The 17,693-nt window shown below is 39.5% G+C and overlaps 1 long non-coding RNA gene across 2 annotated transcripts; it reads left to right on the top strand.

Moving 5' to 3' along the window:
• The first annotated feature begins 383 nt into the window (after nucleotides 1-383).
• LOC120573932 lies at nucleotides 384-17,334 on the top strand. 2 transcript variants are annotated; one of them, XR_005641797.1, is made up of 4 exons: nucleotides 384-453; nucleotides 14,162-14,285; nucleotides 14,380-15,008; nucleotides 15,101-17,334. It is a non-coding gene; the product is annotated as an uncharacterized LOC120573932 (long non-coding RNA). The 2 variants fall into 2 exon arrangements; XR_005641796.1 differs by having other exon boundaries at nucleotides 385-453; nucleotides 14,380-17,334.
• The last annotated feature ends 359 nt before the right edge of the window (nucleotides 17,335-17,693 follow it).

The following is a 17,693-nucleotide window of genomic DNA, read 5'->3' as shown; positions in this document are numbered from 1 at the left end:
GGAGTGCTAGGGACACTTTTATGCTAGTCTCAAAATAGCTTTTTTTTCGAAATACTAAGAAGGCTCGACACAACATGAAACTATGCTCGAAGTATCACCAGGGGCTCTACACATGAACGAAAGCATTGACAACATTCTTTGTGTACACAGATTTACTAAAAAGAAAGTTTTTGAGCAACTCACCGCAACTGTTGTTGTTTCCGGCCACAGCCATTTTATCAGTCAAAAACAATCGATTTCCGAAGGGAGGAGAGTAAAGACGGAAAGCTCCTAAAGCTTAGTTCCATATAAATGTATGGATAAGTCGTTGTTTTGTCGGTCAATATTGACCTTGTAGTTGAAAAAGGAGCCTCATATGGAGTCCGTTCATTCGCATTCGGATATCGACTCGTTTTGACTGCCGAGGTGGTAGTGGCCGGAAACAACAACATTGACAACAACAACAACAACAACGTGAGTTGCTCAAAAACGTTCTTTTTAGTAAACTCTGGGTACACAAACAATGTTGTCAATGCTAGACCTTGAACAGCATTTAAGTGCATTGTGTTGATAATGCCTCTTTCTCTTTAAGTAAACATTTCAATGCACCACTTGTACTGTGTGGTATTAACAGTTTTATTGTAATTAGTTAATAGTTTTACTTCAGAAAAAACATTCTACCACTGCCAATACCAACATTTACAGATAAAGAAATGATGAAAGGTAAAGCAAGACGCTGTTTCCCTGGGCCCCCATATCCTAATATAACTATATTGACCATTTCAGTTAATGTAGTCTTGCCAAAACTAATAATTTGGTCATTTTAGTCACATAAGATTTTTTCTGATTTATCTCATCATTATCTGTTGAAAAACACAGGTTCCTACCAACCATTGTTCTCCTCACTTCACAACTGGCTGCTGTTATTACTGACATGTGAATTAAGACATTTGCCTCATGTAAGGATTCATGGTGCGGCATACGCCACCCATCCGGGCTTATGAGAGCCAATCTGCAAAAAGATGAGTTAATCAACTACCCGAACCAGACCAAGTACAGAGACAAACTCAGTTTTTTTTAAACTACATTTTAGTTTATTGTTTTTCATCAACGATATTCCATGCTGATATCACCACAGTCCATGTTTAATGGTGGCTGTACTGTCTCGTCCTGTCATTATTGTTGTTAACAAAATTAACACTGCAGCATGGGTAATAATTCCCAAACAGGCTTAGTGGCTTGATGGTTATAAAGTAACGTTAAAGAATGGATTTAATTAGCAGAGGTATTTTGCTGGCGGTAACATTATTAATATTATAAGTTAGCATGGCAAACTAACACAATTGCAACATCAGTTGCAACAGTAAAGTGTTGACACTGCTCGTGCTTGTTGAAGGAAGCGGTCAGAAACACACACGGTGAAATACACTTAAAATACACAGCGTAGGTATTGTTTTCCACCGGTAGAGCCACTGCGAACAACATGCTTGACTGAGTACTGTGAGCCCTGAGCCTTGCGGCTGCAGCTGTACAGAGCATTTGCTTTGTTTATTTATTTATTTTTCAACCTTTATTGTTTGCATTACTATATTATTATGTCAAAGTATAAGTTAACCTGTAATACATAAGGTAACTATTTATTGCAGTGCAGTTGATTCCATTATGATTATATACATTATGAGAAGCTCATTGAGCCTCTTCAGTATGTGTGTCTTCTCTCAACAAAATGTGTGTGTGTGTGTGTGTGTGTGTGTGTTTGTGTGTGTATGTGTGTGTGTGTGTGTGTGGGTAGAGGCCAGTGGGATGCGTTCTAATAAACTCTTTGTTGGGTGGCTGTCTGACTCTGATGCCACTAGAGGCTAAAACACAGAATATCACTGCCTAATAAAATGTGCTAATAAGACACACCCAAATAGTCTGATTCAGAGTAATTCATAACACTGTGAATAAGAAATTGCCATGTAAATAGAATGTTCTGATCTCCATAACTTGAACAGAGTCATAGTCAGAGGAAGCATACTGTAAATGAATAAAGCTGTTGATTAGAGAGGCTGGTTTTACATCACTGTAGTGCATTTCAGACACACATCCATGACTGTCTGAGATTTGATTCAGCAATATTACTGTTCTGACAAAAAACCATGACAAAAAAGGGAACGGCTGCTGTTGTGATGTAATGTGTAGGGGCAAACTTAGTGATTAATCAGGCTCTGCTCTGTGGTGTACAAATAGGGATTTCAAATTACTCTGATGGAATAAGTTTTTGTTTGTAGTCCCAGTGAGACAATTCACTGGTGTGGTTCATGCTGGCTTACTTATAGTGGCTTAGCGAAACATCTAGATGGATTAGAGCCAACATTAAAGGTGCAATATGTAATATATTTACAGTATTAAATCCAAAAATTACAAAAATATGTCATCAGATATTAAGGTAACATGCTAAGCTGAAATACTGTGTTTTCTGACAACAATGCTAAAGCCAGTATTTTCTCCTTTGAAATTTCCATTCCGTTGCAGAATGTGTGTTTGTGTTTTGGCCTGTGTGTTGGTATCAACTGCCCATTCTGACAGCCAGGCCAGCTTGCAAGATGGTCTGTAAAAACGCAAACCCAAACGCAAACCCAAACAAACTGTTGCATGACCAGAGACGTAACAAACCCTGGGTAAATATTGGAGATGTATTTGAAAGATTGAGACAGCTTACAGCCCAAAAGGACGCTGAGTTGGTTAATTTCCTCCTGAACAGTTAAGCATTAGCTTCAGGCTAATTAATCACAGCTACTAGGGACAGGCATTTTCAGTCATTTCAACATTTGTGTAGTCATAGAGAATTTTATAGAGTAACGTTACTTAAGTTAGTTACTGTCAAAACAATTGAGACAGCCAGTGAAGGTCACGCCATAACTGCTAACGTTACCGTAGGACTAGGCAAGCGGGCCAGGGCTGTTTACAAACGGTGAGTAATTTTAAGCCAAGAGAGGGGGCTGTAAATCGTAGAGGACCGTGTGTTTGCACTGTTTTTAGCGGTTGTTTCCATAATTTTAAGCCAAGGAAGTCTGTTTGTCAGTGGGGTAGAGAGGACAGCGAGGTAGTGGTGTTTTTAGCAGCTGTGTCCATAAGTTTAAGCTCAGAAAGTGTGTTTGTCAGTTGGGTAGAGAGGACGGTGAGGTGATGATGTTTTAGCGGCTGTTGCTGTAATTTTAAGCCGAGATAGGGTGGTAGTCAGTCAGGTACAGAGCTCCCCGTCAGCATGGGCTTTTATGACCGTCAACCTAGCCAGCATCTAACGATAGCTACTCCTCTGTGTAAGTAATGTCTGGCTATGTGAGACTAGTGTCTAGCAACATTGATGCTGTGTTCTCAGCCTGGCAACCTCTGTGAACTTTGAGTGTGGGGAGGAGGAGGTGGGGGAGATGACTCTGTCCAGTAAATTTTAATTGAATTTCTAGAAAATCTGCAAAACAAAATGGGATGCACACATCCATCTGCTAGAGTTATGACAATATTAGGAGTTGGTTGATGGAGATAAGATTGAGGTAATTGTTTTCATAGATACATTTATACAGCAGCTTTTCCACCTCAGTTGAGCGTAAAACCCCCCCTTTTTTTTAAATATTTAGATTTTTTATTTTTTTTCCCAGCGTTTCCTCTCAGGGTTTTTTTAATTCACAAATAAAAAATGCACATAAAAACAGGTGGATGGAAACACTCAATGACTCTGACCAGACATTCGATAGAAGCTTGCAGTGCTCAGAGCTGCTGGCATAGGCAGTATACAGACAAATACTAGGGGTGCTATGGCACTGAAGGGGCACACAACAGCAGCGGAAGGAAGGAAGGAAGAAAGACAGCAGTCCTACAAGGCAATTATAAAGGCAGAAGTGCCCTACATGATACCCAGGGATTATGTTTACTTGCATTTCCACCTGCTCACACTTCTTTTGTGGCTTGTTGGCAGCACACACAGATAGAGAGGCAAAGTCCCTCTCCCTCCGGTGTCCTTCATGGGACCTTATTTCAGGAAAAATATGTGAATGGGGAGAGACAAATCATTTCCTTAACCAGTTTGATTTGTGCTTTAAATTACGTTTGTCAATTTAAAAGATATCTTTGCAAGTCAAGAAAGTCGCAGTATGTCATAGGTTTGTCATAGTACCATTTATTTTGTGTGTTAACACTCAGTGAACTACATCTCTCGTTTTGCACAATATACGTCACCTTGCTTGCTAGCTACAAAGCTAACTTAGCTATGTTGCACACACGTAACGTTATCTTGTCTAGTGTCTTTTTATCAGCCGGAAAAGCGACAGAACAAGCAAGACCCGGTACATCCCAGAACAAAACACGTAGGCATCATAGCTTCAGCAAAACATCACTTACACTTATACTTACACTTATACTTCAACAGTTTTACAAGAAGACTTTTCGACTTTCGAGAATTATCTTTTAAATTGACAAACATCATGTGTTCATGACAATTCAAAAACAATAAAAAACTTTTCTCTCTCGCCGTTCACTACCTACATACTACATATTTTTTTCCCTGTAATAAAATCCCATGGTGGTCCACCGGAAGGAGAAGAACCTCACCTCTTTATATGTCAGACCGGCACAGAGGGGTACCGTGCAAAACTTTAAGGCCACACTTTTGGGGGATAGAAAACAGATGATCCTATAGATGTCAATGCAATTTGACGTGTACAGTGCCTTGCGAAAGTATTCGGCCCCCTTGAACTTTTCGACCTTTTGCCACATTTCAGGCCTCAAACATAAAGATATAAAACTGTAATTTTTTGTGAAGAATCAACAACAAGTGGGACACAATCATGAAGTGGAACGAAATTTATTGGATATTTCAAACCTTTTAAACAAATAAAAAACTGAAATATTGGGCGTGCAAAATTATTCCGCCCCCTTAAGTTAATACTTTGTAGCGCCACCTTTTGCTGCGATTACAGCTGTAAGTCGCTTGGGGTATGTCTCTATCAGTTTTGCACATCGAGAGACTGACATTTTTGCCCCATTCCTCCTTGCAAAACAGCTCGAGCTCAGTGAGGTTGGATGGAGAGCGTTTGTGAACAGCAGTTTTCAGTTCTTTCCACAGATTCTCGATTGGATTCAGGTCTGGACTTTGACTTGGCCATTCTAACACCTGGATATGTTTATTTGTGAACCATTCCATTGTAGATTTTGCTTTATGTTTTGGATCATTGTCTTGTTGGAAGACAAATCGGCGTCCAGTCTCAGGTCTTTTGCAGACTCCATCAGGTTTTCTTCCAGAATGGTCCTGTATTTGGCTCCATCCATCTTCCCATCAATTTTAACCATCTTCCCTGTCCCTGCTGAAGAAAAGCAGGCCCAAACCATGATGCTGCCACCACCATGTTTGACAGTGGGGATGGTGTGTTCAGGGTGATGAGCTGTGTTGCTTTTACGCCAAACATAACGTTATGCATTGTTGCCAAAAGTTCGATTTTGGTTTCATCTGACCACAGCACCTTCTTCCACATGTTTGGTGTGTCTCCCAGGTGGCTTGTGGCAAAATTCTTAAAACGACACTTTTTATGGATATCTTTAAGAAATGGCTTTCTTCTTGCCACTCTTCCATAAAGGCCAGATTTGTGCAGTATACCACTGATTGTTGTCCTATGGACAGAGTCTCCCGCTCTAGCTGTAGATCTCTGCAGTTCATCCAGAGTGATCATGGGCCTCTTGGCTGCATCTCTGATCAGTCTTCTCATTGTATGAGCTGAAAGTTTAGAGGGACGGCCGGGTCTTCGTAGATTTGTAGTGGTCTGATACTCCTTCCATTTCAATATTATCGCTTGCACAGTGCTCCTTGGGATTTTTAAAGCTTGCGAAATCTTTTTGTATCCAAATCCGGCTTTAAACTTCTCCACAACAGTATCTCGGACCTGCCTGGTGTGTTCCTTGTTCTTCATGATGCTCTCTGCGCTTTACACGGACCTCTGAGACTATCACAGAGCAGGTGCATTTATACGGAGACTTGATTACACACAGCTGGATTCTATTTATCATCATTAGTCATTTAGGTCAACATTGGATCATTCAGAGATCCTCACTGAACTTCTGCACTGAAAGTAAAGGGGCTGAATAATTTTGCACGCCCACTTTTTCAGTTTTTTATTTGTTAAAAAAGTTTGAAATAGCCAATGAATTTCGTTCCACTTCATAATTGGTACCCACTTGTTGTTGATTCTTCACAAAAAATTACAGATTTATATCTTTATGTTTGAGGCCTGAAATGTGGCAAAAGGTCGAAACGTTCAAGGGGGCCGAATACTTTCGCAAGGCACTGTATTTGGATCATAATTTTAACAAATGTGAATGGGTTTATTCCTTGTTAAACAAATGCTTTATTAGGCGCCTGGGTAGCTTACCTGGTAGAGTGGGCGCCCATATATAGAGGTTTACTCCTCGACGCAGCGGCCGCGGGTTTGACTCAGACCCCCGGTCCTTTGCTACATGTCATTCCCCCTCTCTCTCCTCTTTCAAGTCTAAGCTGTCCTATAGTGGGATTGTTTCCCCCCAGAAAGAGGCGTGGTGATGAGAGTGTCCTCTGGATAACGTATAGCCGGTCTGTATAGTGCCAGGAATTTCTTTGGATCAAAAGGGGTCATAGATATAGTAACAAAACAGGGAACTTCACACTAGATCTTTAAATAAATGCACTTGATTTGTCTAACTCTTACTGCTGAAGCCTCATATTATTGCCTACATTTTGAAATATATTTTCACAAAGAATGAGAACTGGATTCTGTCCCTTGGAAGCACATTACATAGGAAGGGATCTTTTAACAACCAGTATGGACAGGAGGAATGATTACAGCAAGTAAAACCTGTTTCATTGTTCATATCGACACCAGGCTGTTGTTATAAGACAGACAAAAATTTTTTGAACATTTCCTTTAAAAAGGACAGGAGCTGATGTGATTGTGTTGATTAACTAACTAATTCAATACCTATTTGTTTGGTCGGGACCAAAACTTCTTTAAAAAGGTATTGAGTCCTTTTCACACCGACCAACGTGTTTCTCTATCAATGTAATAACAATGCCAGGGCCTGTGTCTGTATGTGTGTTTACATGAATGTGTGTGTTCATGTGGTGCTTACACTGCCTCTGTATGTGTGTGTGTGTGTGTGTGTGTGTGTGTGTGTGATGGTTGTGAGGGAGTTTTACAAGCAATCTCTTTACTGCTTTGTGTAGTGCACACCTACTTTTACTACCCTACCACAGTGGAGAAGGAGCAGAACACACACAGACACAGACACACACACACACACACACACACACACACACACACACACACACACACACACACACACACACACACACACACACACACACACACACAAACACACACACACACACACACAGGCATTTCCAATAAGCGCCATGTGAATGATACGGGCCGGGTGGTTTGGTATTGAGTTCTCTCCGGCTCAGTTTATGAGGAAGCTGCAGTGAGGGAGGGGGGCAAGGGGGGGCGCAGACATTAGTTTAATTGTAGTTTGGGTCTGAGACCATAGTAATACCTCAGTCTTATACAGCATGTACAGTGCAAAGTCTCTCTTCCGAACATACAGTGAATAAGAATAACTTTCCTAAATCACCAACATTAGAGGCAACTAGTATTAAAGGTTTAGCTGTACAAGAAGTAATCAAACATGTTTAAGATTTGATTAAAAGGCTAGTTTAATGGATAAAAAACATAGTTTCTCCCTTCTCACCCCCTGTGATGTCTAGCCATGCAGATAGTTTGGGTTTTATTTGTCCAGGATTTGAGATATTTATGTCAGAGATTATAAATTCCACTCACCAAACTCTGGAGATGCCTGATGAAAGCTGTGCTCTGCTGGTTCACATTTTAGAGAATGTAATTAATATTTTCCTCATTAATGACTGTGTATTTCATCCGCTATTAATCAGAATGTTAATTTTTATGAGCCGACCCACCCGATTGATGGATTAACTGCAGGGCTGCAGATACAACTGCAATGTACGCATTATTAGGCAGGACAACATCCCCTGCTGCAGTCTCTAACTGGAGTTATGTTACAATGTCAAGCCATTATTAAATAGATTTTTTATTACTACTAGTACTTTTAATTACTATCTAATGCACACAAATGAACCAAAACATGGGATCGTTTAAATTAAATTTAGGCCATGAATTACATCATGTGCACTCAAATTAATAAATAGTGGCCTCAATGTATATATTATTTTTACAAATGTCACCTCTGTACAGATCCCATTTTTACCAAGTTACATGTATCTACAAAACATCAACAATATTACTGGTTAAAAACAAATTCCACCAACTCTGGTTGCGAGCCTATATTAGGCCTACTGGCTCATTTTATAAACTTTTTCCCACTGAATCTCTAATGTAGAAACTGGTCAGTAATATTGTACATTCAATGGTCAGTTCCTTCAGATCACAGAGGAGTACAGTATTTATTTGAACTAATATATGTTTACATTATCCTTGTGGCATCCAGCCAAGCTGATCTTGAGATGTCCATCTTTGGGATTTCTGCTTCCACCCAAGTACAGCGGAGGTGAATGGAATTTAGTGTTTATTAGAAACCTAAAAATGCAAAGAGACAACATTGCTTTCACTGACTCCTTGCCATGAAACACATCAGCTTTACACTGTACCATACACTGTACTGTATATTAAACTGGATTTCCATTTAGCACAAGTCCTGTTGTTAATTTACCCTTCTAATCTTGTCATTAAGCAGTTGGCTCATTCATTGGTGCAGCTTTATTTATGTTAAAATAAACATATGTGTTGGTAGTGTGTGAGGTTTATATGGAGTATGTGTGTGTGTTTTACAGGTCCTTCATGTGGCTTTGTGGTTTGCAGCTTTCTCTATCACAAGCTACGGTTCCTATACAAATTATTTTGCTTGCTTCATTTGACCTTCATTGCCACAGCAATTAGCAAATAGCAATACAGCTGTGCTGCACTGGGACTACAGCATGTAGGCAGGTGCTGTACATTATGTTCAGTCACTGTGATTAAACCTGGGACCTTGTGTACTACAGCTCGTTCACAGTCTGACCAGCCTGGACAACCTGAACATGATTGAATACTAACATATTTAGTTTTGTTTTTGATTTCTTTATTTAAAAGGGACAACGCACAATAATCAACATGAGTACAAGGTCCAACATGTAAATGTGCCAGATTTAGCCATACAGGCTAATTTTCATCTGCAGTCCCTAGCAAGTTGACTGCAGATGAAAACAATAGATACACTACAACAATACAACAAGTACACATAAAACAAGAAAGACGCAGGCGTAGACAAGTAAAAAATTACACAACCACTATTCCAGATCAGGACAACTGGCAGGTTGATGGCATGAGAAAAACATAACACAAGTATCATACACAGTAGACACAGGGAAAAGTGAATAGACACACATTGGAACGCATCAACAACACATAAACGCACACACAGAGACACTATTACACATTTAAGATATAAAAACTACCGACTGGGGTCTCTGGGGACCCCAAGAATAAACTACTGTAAAAAACAACCATCATAGCAAAATGTTACCTTATTTCTTCTTGAAACGTTTTTAGTTAGTTAGTGTAAGTAATGTCATCTGAAAAAAATTAAAAAATGTAATTATTATTTTAGGAAAGGTACAGTTATGCATTGTGTAAAACAAAACATTTCTCTCACACAAATTGCAGCTTCTATCGAATGTACAATCCACATTAGTACAATTATTTATCCTCTTAATCTGTTATGATTTAGTTTCCAATAATTTCAAGTAAACATTATTTGGGTTATGTTCCCTAGTCTTCAACACTTTTTAATTGTATTTGTCTTTTAATACAAAACTACTTTTGTATTAAAAGACAAATACAATTAAAAAGTGTTGAACTTGGTCTGACCCCCTGTCAAAATAAAGGTTGACTAAATGTAATTCAAATTTAGATTTTTCTAAATTTCTGTGTCTGTCCCAAATGTTCAAAATGACTGACAGAGTGCCCCCAACGTGACAAACATGAACTCATTAAGTATTTAAGTCTATTAAAACCACAGGGAGGGAAATTGGGTGCATTAACCCCAATAAATTGGTATTTTTAAAAAGCATTAATTTAAACAGAAACAGAAATATGATGGGAAGTAATTAGGAGTCATGAAAAATTGCATTGATAGAATAAAGAACCTGTGAGATATGACAGAAAGTACACCTATGGGAATGAAGTTTAAGGTAATCTTTACTCCAAAAAGCAAACTTTTAGAAACTAAAAAATAATTTTTTCCAGTATGTGATAGAATGAGTGTAGAATGCATCTGACTGTGAACAAGATCCATCATACTGATATAGCATAGCTTGATGATATAAATCTAGCAAGGTTTTGCAGGGATTAAATGCATGAAACATTCCTACCAAAGGGTAACAATTAGTAAAAGACTGTCTACTAAGAGTTTGTAAACAATACAAAGGATAGTATTCAGAAAATAATACAGAATTTAAACAAGAACAACACCATAGAATATATTACGAAGTACCAACAATAGGTATCTCACGTTTTTCTTTATAGTTTACTTTTTCAAAACGGTTCACATTGTTTTCTTTACCTACATGCAGTTTACAGTTAATCTCACATGCAAAACATTTGTCGACCAACATTTTAGTTTTTATTGTAATGTACTATTAAATACATTTCCTATTTAGCATGAACCACATACAGTAGTTTAGTGTTATGTTTTGAATGCAAATGTAACAGCAACAACAGCTGCTATAAAGTCACTACTGAAAGTCAGTAACAACAGTTGTTCATGAATTTTGAAAGATGTGTTCATAGAATGCATTTTCTGTCAAAGCCTGAAAATGATCCACAGCGGTTACTGGGTGCCGTACAGTCTAAAAACAACAGGTGGCAGTAGAGATATGTAATGCAGTAAGAGGATAGGTTTGTTGCCAGTAGGGAGGGGCTTGCTTTGCTGAGGGGTGTGCTCATTGGTTAAAAAGGAACCTCTCTCACACAGTGCCCTGCTCCAACAGAGGCAGACCCTGCATTTCAATATCCATACTACTATAATATTTAGTGTGCCAGATAAGATAAGATAAGAATATTTAGTACATTTCAATACATAGTATGTCAAATGCAGTATGCCAAAAATACCACGATGTCCTACTGCATACGGTCGGATTTTGCAGTATGGATTGCTAACATTTTTCTTAACGGAAACTTTTAAATTCATCAGTGCAGTCTTATCCTTATACCTTATCAACGTTGCTGACAGGTCACACACGCTGTGATGTGCACGACTTTTTATTCAGTTATGATCATTATTCATTGTTATATCTTGACTTAAAGTCTTCTTCCTGCTGCAGGGACAAAACCCTCTGCGCTTAGCAGCTGTCAAGCTTTTAAAGGAAAACTACTCCTACTGCAATGACCACCCTTATACAATTGCTGGCCCCCTTGTGAGTCACATATGCATAATAAGCAATATAAAATGTTAAGCTGTGGGTGCCTGTATATATGTTTTTATCAAAAAGAACAACAAGCCTGTTTAAGTAAGTAAGTAAGTAAGTAAGTAAGTAGGTCTATTTATAGTATTGCATAATGCATAGTATTTATGAACCATTGTCCCCTGAAATAACTTACAGAAGGCCCTCAAAGCACTGCAACCCAACTTTATATGCAGAGAAGGAAAGAAAAACATTGTACTACATTTACCTGACAGAGAAGATTATTTTTGGGCATATTTGGCCTTTACTTGATAGGACAGCTGAAGACAGGAAAGAGGAGAGAGAGAGGGAATGAAATGCAGCAAAGTGCTTTGCGGGTCAGACTCGAACCCTGAGCCTTAGTTCATGGGGCGCACACTCAACGAGGTGAGCTACCAAAGAATGATAAAATATTATTCATTAAACTATCCAACATTAAATTAGAGTTGCTTAAAGCTCCAACTTGAACAGATGTTAGGTAAATGTGAGTACATTGTGCTGATATAATGCCTCTCTTTCACTCTTTACTTTAAGTAAACATTTGAATGCAGGACAGTACTGTTGTATTATGTAAGTATTATGTTGAAAGATTTATTAAATGATTGCTTAAAGCATTTAAACAAAGTTTTGTGATGGAGTTTATAACATTCCAAATCTTAATTTTGACCTAAAGATTTTCATTTACACTGTAAATGCATGTCAGTTTCAAATGTCGGTTATCGGTTTTATTAATTACTAATAATCGGTATCAAAAAAACAGTATCTGTCGATCCCTAGTTTAAAAGAATGCTCAGTCAGACCTCTGCGTCAAAACATCGAAGGACACTCTCCCGGAGGCAGTCAACCAGCATGCACCACATCAATACAGAGCCCTGTATTGTATCCTTGCACCAACATACAAAGACGGCTACTTTGACTCTGGTACAAGAGCAAGCAATAGAAAAGTTGCCCAACTATAGAATTGCTAAAACATTTTGGGCCTACCTAAAATTACTGGCATACAGATAGTGTAGAGTTGGGTTGATGGCCTGCTTGGTGACAACCACACTTCTCTCAAGTGTTTGAGACCAGCTTGGATTTGCTTGCTGGTCATTAGATCTAAAATGGCCTTCTTTGGATCTAAATACTATTTATTTTAACTTGTTATTCTTCAGTAACATTTTGTTCTTGACATTTATCAAAACTTGATTGGCTATGAGTTAATGTTGGGCTCGGACTATGTCCTGTATTATTGCCCCACCTCATGGACTGGATCCACTTTTGTGTCAAATGGCCTCCACTTTTTTTTTTCAACAATGTTTTTGTTAATTTTAATTCAAATACAATTTTCAACAACCCTGTCCCCCTGTCCCAACACACAACTAAATTTCTCTCTCAACCTCTGCCGTACTACAACAATCGAAAACCAAAAAGCTAATTATATGACAGTATTACAGTAGTAGCTCCCTTATGTCTTCTTTTACAAAATGTCAAATGGCCTCCAGATTTTCTCATACACCCCTAATTTCCCTCTCAATATACAAATGGTCTCCACTTTACTGTTCAATTTCTTGGTAGAACAGCAGAGTTAGTGAGGTATTAGAAGAGGAGAATGGAAAAGGAAACACCCTCAAGTGTATGCTTTATTGTACTGTAGCACTTCAAACCTCTACAATGTTCCAGATGTTACTCATTTCTTGTGGGACTTCCTGTCAACCCTTCTCTCTCTCTCACTTTTTCTCCCTCAAGAACTCAACCACACATTTCCCCTCTTTCCTGCCGGCAATAGTTAAATAGTTAGATCTGGTGTGTAATTGAGTGTTGACCGCACATCACTGGCTCCATAAAGCATGCTAAATACAAGCTGGCAATCCTCTCTAAACCCTTATCATATTTCTGTCATTTTTTTGTAAAATCATGGCTTGATTTGTTTCAATCAGAAAGTGTGAGTCTGAGTAATGGTGACTGTACAATGAAAATATAACAAAATATTGTAGTTCAGGCAGAACATTGGAGTATTTTTCCGAAATAGCAACCCTTTTAATCACTGGAATTTTATTCCTAAATGTGTTTTTCAAAAATTGGTTGAGAACAACTCTTGTTGTAATAATTACCCTGCTTTAGTGTGTTCTCGGTTGATAAACAGTTTTTCATTGAGATTATAAAATGAGCCAACACACGCATTTTATTCAAAATTCTAAGTGTTGCTCTAATTGACACTGTCTTACCAGAAAGAGGACAACAGCAACAGCATTGTTTTTTCAATGCCTAAAACAACCTATACATTTACATGTCAATGTGAATTGACTGTGTTCTGTCAGGAGCAAACAGAAAATAGCGTAACCCTAGTCTACTGGAAATTTCTTGGACCTAGAAATGTTGTTTCCTATGAACTTTTATGATTGAACATCATCCACAGCCCTAGTGGATACAAATACCTTTGGTTACTAAAAGTTGCATTTTGGGCAATTTTAGTAATTAGCATAATAAGACAAGGTGAATAGGCTAAAAAACATTAACTAATAGATATTAACATGAAACTTCCCCAGTTGATAACTGACATTAAGTTTTCTGAAATGGACCGTGACTCATGTCTTAGTGTTCCCTTCTTTGGTGTTCTTGTGTGTGTGTGTGTGTGTGTGTGTGTGTGTGTGTGTGTGTGTGTGTGTGTGTGTGTGTGGGCAGGCGTGGTTTTCTCCAGGGCACTTGGCTCTCCAGTACAGCTGCAAGTGATCTCCTAATAATGCCCCAGCACAAGTACTCCTGAGATCCAGGCAGCCAGCGCCAGTTTGTTTCAGTCACTCACGTGGTAACTTACTCTTGGCCAAAACTCCTAGAAGTTCTAGTGAAATCTTTTGTTGTGGATACCCCTGTGCTAACAACTTTTTTCTCTCTGTGTGCAGTTGTTTGGAATCGGCGTTACCTATGCTACCCGCCTCGCCTATCTCCACTCCTCCGTCCATTGGACTACCACCTCCCCTTTTGCAAGATTTTCTGTACAACTGAGCATTCATTAAAACCCTTTTTCTGTGGCCAGGATAGCTCAGTTGGTGGAGTGGGCTCACATATGCAGAGGTTTATGCTTCGACGCAGAAGGTTAAGGGTTCGAGTCTGAACTGGGACAATTTCCTGCATGTGTTCCCCTTCTATGTCCCCCCTTCACAACTTTCATATCCATTCAAGGTGGAAATGCCCAAAAAATTATCTTTAAAAAATCAAAAACTTTTGCTAACCCAAAACCTTCGAGTGTATGCTCTTGAGTCCAGACCTAGAAGACATAACAGAGGCATTCTCTTATTAAATATGCACTAATTTGCATAAATGTCCAGAACTGAAATCTGAATATTGGATAAAGCCAGGTTTGAAATTCTTGTTTAATTTTGTTTACGTATTAGCCTACGGTTTTTACAAAGAGAAAAAAAACGATTTTATGAGCAATGACGAAGTCCACCCTACCTCACCCTTATCCCACCTGCTGTGTCAACGATGCCCCAGAAATTCTGCTGTGTCACCTGCTACTCTCCCCCTGAAGGTAAGAATATGTAGATTGTAATAAAATCCAACCATTTAATCATTGAGTATATTTAGTAATAAATAATTGAATAGATTTTCTGATGTCTCTAGCCTTTGCCTGTGGCTCCCTCTGATCAGCAGCCTTCCACAACATGACCTGGAGATGAGCACGCAGAATGTGCAGCATAACATTGACATCAAATGGAGGAAGATTGTTAAGTTGATGTGGTTTTTTGCTCCGTCTGTAGATCTTGTAGTGGGCAAATTGACTTGCTGTTCTTCTGCCCATACAGTGCGAGTAAAAACTCAGTCCCCATATCTTTTAGGTCACTGTGACTGGCATCAAGTTACCCAAGCACTGTATTAAGATCAGGAGTGGCGCAACTTTGGAGTACTTTAATGCAGTCTTGTTCTTTCCAAGGGATAGGAGACAGTGTCACATCCCGACAGCGCATGCATCCCCAGGAGACCTTGCCTTTTGTCACCCAATGCCTTGAAGGTGGCATTTATGTCCTGGATGGTTCTATCCCACTTCCTGTCAACTTGTCCTCAGTAGCACCAACTGGTAGCACCAACTCCTGCTCGTCTTCTCTTCTCATGATCTTTGGGACCGGGGTCATCATTGTAACAGTCAAAGATTATGAGGGTCTTGTTAGCTCCAGCTGCAGTATCGACATTGGCCAGGCATGTATTGATGCTAGAGGCAATGTCCCTGATTGTACCTGCCACAGGCCAGACAATGTGGTAGACCAGTCTGGACATGTATCAGTTGGGACAACATTGGGAAGTGGAGTATTGCCATCAGGTACTCCCAATTTCTTGACGAGGAAAGACTTATCACCTTTTCTCAGACAACCAAATTCATCTATGAGTGATAATGGAACAGGGCTGAGCAAATTATCAAAGACCTCTTTAAGTTCCATGCCGCACTGCTACCCCACGACTAAGAGTCGAGCAAAGAGGGCTTCCATGTCATAGATTGACTTGCCTTTACAGTCATAGCTTTCTTCATCACCTCCATGGTTTTGACTCTCTTATCAATGGTGCTATGAAAGCCTTCTGGAAGGGAAGCTGCAAAATCTCTGCTTTACAGTTCACCAATCTGAAAAGCATTCTGCACATTCACAGAATCTGGTGCCACCTGTCCTTTAACGATGTTGTACAGGATGTGCTGATTCTTTTTCAAGGAATGAGAGTGTTTCTGAAACTCCATCATGATTTTCTAATGATTGCTTTGATCCAGCTCTCTTCTCTCACCTTCCTTCTTGTGTTTCTATCTACTGTGCTTCTCCTTTCCATCCCAATGTGCATTTTCTTCCTCCTCTGGATTTGTCCTGACTTGTGTACATTTCCTCCCCTGTCTGGGAAAGATGGGAGCAAATGGGATGTAAATTGATCCACACTGCAACTTGCTCTTCACTGGTTAAGATGCCTTTCAACCCACCTTATTCTTTCCCTTGTTTAATGTAGGTCTGCTCGACAAACATGTCAGCAGATATAACAGTTCCACCATCAGAGTGGCAGCAGAGGTGAGCCACAGCTGAAAGATCCCGCTTGGCCTCATATGGAAGGTTCTGCACCATCCTAAGGCAGCAGGTGATGAAACATGCACAATTATGGTACCCAGCACTGAAGAAGTACAGCACCATCCGCTCCTGGCAGGGCTGCTGTAAGAGGAAGTCTATATGCACGAAGGAAGTGAAGTGAGATGAAGGTGGGAGGAATCATACAGTCCATCCAGAGCCTACCTGTAGGGTGCTCATGTGCCTTTTCCAGGTATTCTGTGGTCATCTTTCAGAAGATCTTGGAGGACAGCCACAAGCATCCTATATGCATGCAGTGCATTTGTCCAGGATTTGCTATTGAGAATGTTGGCGATGCCACTGAAAGCAGAGCTTCCATGCCAGAAGCCTTCATCAAGGTTCCAATGCAGCCAAGGAATGACATTAGAGTGTGCATCATGCTGGGATGAATGAATGGTGATAGCTACTTCTGCTACTTGGGCGGAGTGATTTGCTCGTGAAGCAGCTCTGTTGTAAATGCTAACGGTGTTCTGATAGCACAATGACATCATGTTAGAAAGCACAGCCAAACGATTTGTCATAAACTAATTAACAATAGTGTTAGCTACGATGCTAACGTAATTAATAACTAAGCCAACGGTGCTGTCACTACTATTTTATTGATTTCTAAGCAACCTGTTTCTTGCAAGTTGTCACGTCACTGAGAATACAATTATTTGAAGGTAATATATGAAGTCGAAGCTAACTCTGACAGCTGGAGGGCAGCTAACATTAAGTTTAGCTTTCTCCTAAAGCTAATGTTACTATAATGCAGTTAGGAAACAAGAATGAGCTAACTAATGTTAATATAATTATATTATAATTATAATTATATTAATTATTTAGTTCTCAGAAGCTGACAGAAGGACCTAAACACAACCAGCTGTTCGCTGAGCTGAGGACCTCCAATATGGCCACCAGACAGTAAATTATGTCACATGAAAGCCCTTTATTCACTACTTACCTCTCTACATCCCACCTGAGCCAGTTCAGACAGGCCAGTCTGTCTTCCCCCTCTACTTATGGCCTTACATGATTATACCACATTATTATCCTCACGGTACCCTCTGTGTGTCCCGCCGTACTAATCTCTGTGCACATACTCACCTGTAATTAACCCTTCTGTTTATTGTCCTACATTA

The sequence above is a fragment of the Perca fluviatilis genome, chromosome 15 (genome assembly GCF_010015445.1).
Source record: "Perca fluviatilis chromosome 15, GENO_Pfluv_1.0, whole genome shotgun sequence".
In the NCBI taxonomy this organism is placed as follows: Eukaryota; Metazoa; Chordata; class Actinopteri; order Perciformes; family Percidae; genus Perca; species Perca fluviatilis.
This window is presented reverse-complemented; position numbering and strand designations above follow the sequence as displayed.